At 44.0% G+C, this 2681-nt stretch overlaps 1 protein-coding gene across 1 annotated transcript in view; it reads left to right on the forward strand.

Moving 5' to 3' along the window:
- abcg1 (ATP-binding cassette, sub-family G (WHITE), member 1) overlaps positions 1-2681 on the forward strand; it is a 281654-nt gene that overhangs the window by 47851 nt on the left and 231122 nt on the right. The window lies entirely within an intron of this gene.

Consider the following 2681-nt stretch of genomic DNA (forward strand, 5'->3'; position numbering starts at 1 on the left):
TAGCCCACTAACTATCCCACTATTGGCAATGGTACTACTGTACTTTCAATAAAGCAATCGTACTATCAAATTCACAAACACTCTGTCTGAATACATTGCTCTTCTTAATGGCTTCAGCTGACTATTTAATCTGCAGTTTCCTATTACCTGTATCCCAAACACACATCATGTGAAACTGTACGTGGGCAGCTGTGCACTCAGTGGGTATGGACTAGTTTATAATATATCTAACTCTGTGTGCCCAGTCGTAACCTGAGGCCCTGAGCCAAGGCTCAGCTGAGAAGTGCGGGTGACAGCTTGTTTGGGCCCCACTCTCTGAGGAGTCCCTTATCTTTGGTCAAATCCCCTTAAAAACACTTTATAAATGTGCTCTCAGGGTTCATGGTGTGAGCTCACTTATCTGGAAGTCACTTCTTAAAACCTGTTTATATACAAAGGCCCTTTAACTTTTATTTTACTGATTATTTTATTGTTATTTTTCACCTATTTTACTCAAGTGATTTATTTTTTAATCATCTAATGTTTTATTTTTGTGAAGTACTTTGTAATTTTTTATCATGAAAAGCACCAAAAAAATAAATTATTATAGTTATAATGTAACAGCTATCATTATTATAATCATAATTATTCTGACATTTGAGCTCCAGAGTCGACTCTATCAGAGGAGGAGAACCAGCCCCGTCACCAAACCAGTGAGCGTCTGAAGCATTTCATGAGTAGCCCTGGAGCTTAATATACATTTGTTTAAAGCCCTGTATCAAATGTGTCGAGGGCAATAAGTGGAAAAAGTAGGAAGAACACAGACACCAGCACCTGAGGGAACGACACCTCAGGAAACACTTTCAAGAACCTTAAAAAAGTGAGTTGAATTCAGGGCCACACAGGCTGGTTACTGAAGCACAGACGTGACGTTAAAATCAACCAGATGTTTTATTGAAACGATCAAAAACAAGCAAACAGGAAGAGACCAGAGCTGCTGGGAGAACATTTAATATTGATCGTCAAATCAACACAAATACCAGCAATTAATTAAAATACTGTTTATTACAATTAGCTCAAAAGAGTCTAAACACCACGAGTCAGTGAAATATTCTGTCCAACATGAAGCTAGCTAAACTAAACCAGAGGAGGTGAGCAGAGGTCACTGAGGAGCACCCAGGGGTGCCACCACCTCCTCACCTCTGGTACAACACGCCAATACTCACAGTGATACAGCGCCATCTACAGTCGTGTCCTGGTGCTCTTACTCTTACTGAGCTCAGGGGCCCAAGCTGCCAACAAGATGGCGCTCTGCTCCACTGAAAGAAAAGATAAACAACCAGCTGGTTTGATAAGAGCAGCAAGATAAGCAGAGTTCATGCAAATCAACTGTGAGGCTGAATAAAAAGATCAAAATAAGGAGAGGGCGACAAACAGCAGCAGGTTCACCACCTCTGATACGGGGCCTCGACACAGGACCACACGCATCGTGCTCAGATCACAGCTCGTCCAGAGGAGCTTTAACAACATACCTGTCACAAGCCAGAGGAATGAGTCCAGCCACCAACAGCCTTCTATAATCTGGTGCTGATTAGGGGTGTGGATGGAGGAGGAGGAGGAGGAGGAGGAAGGTCTGGGGCTGCGTTCACTGCCACTAAACTCCTCCTCCTAGTCAGTGTTTTTAGTTAGTTTAGTTTGAGTTAGTCGGCCACATTCATCACAGTATTCCTCCAAATATCTCAGTTCCTCAGTCAGACTCTTTCTTGACATGTCCACGATAACTGTGTCTTCCCTCAGCATTAAGACATTAGAGCAGCACCTCACAACATGAAGATGAGTCATTTAGTTTGGGCACAGAACTGAACCTGCTGAGCCAGGCTGTTTTATTTGTGTCCACAAGGAGGCGCTCAAGGATGATTTAAAAGCCCTGATGCTGAGCTGAACATCTCTGGCTCAGCAGCACTCAGCGGCTCCATGACAGCTGCCTCAACACACATGATGAGGAACATACAGGCTACACTTCAGTGATGGGACCAGTCTCATCAAGAGTGACAGAGCGTGTGTGGACGACTGGTTTGACACTTTAAACCATAGTGATCAAATGTTATTTTTCAGATCATTTTATTTTATTATTTCACTGCTCCAACACACTGCCAGCTGTGTGGTGCACAGAGTCACAGTGTTTCCTGTGTAAAACACCTCCTCTCTCAGACAGAAGGACAGACGGAGCGTTGACTCTGAGCTGGAGGTGTCTCAGTCTCAGAACCCATCAGCTCTCGTCTGACGATGGTCAAGCACAAACAGAGATTAGGGCTGACTGGATGCTGTGTGAACACTTACATGGTTACACTTAGATAGTCCTGAATAACTTACTCATATCCAACCAGGATTTAGATTCTGATGCACAGTACACCCGGAAGGGGTCAAAGTTCAGGGTGTGATGTAATGAGACAGTAGTCTGTCCTGATTGTGTGCGATCACTGCATGCAACAGTACACACTTTTTAAGGGCAGCTGCAGTACGTGCTAACAATGAAGAGAAAATGTATGTGATCTGGACCACACCCAGAAACTCAGGCTGTGATGAAGACAACCTGCCAGCAAGCAGGTTAGCTTCACAGGGTCAGTTACCATGGTAACTGACCCTGTGTGTGTGTGTGTGTGTGTGTGTGTGTGTGTGTGTGTGTGTGTGTGTGTGTGTGT

The sequence above is a fragment of the Epinephelus moara genome, chromosome 2 (assembly GCF_006386435.1).
Source record: "Epinephelus moara isolate mb chromosome 2, YSFRI_EMoa_1.0, whole genome shotgun sequence".
Classification (NCBI taxonomy): domain Eukaryota; kingdom Metazoa; phylum Chordata; class Actinopteri; order Perciformes; family Serranidae; genus Epinephelus; species Epinephelus moara.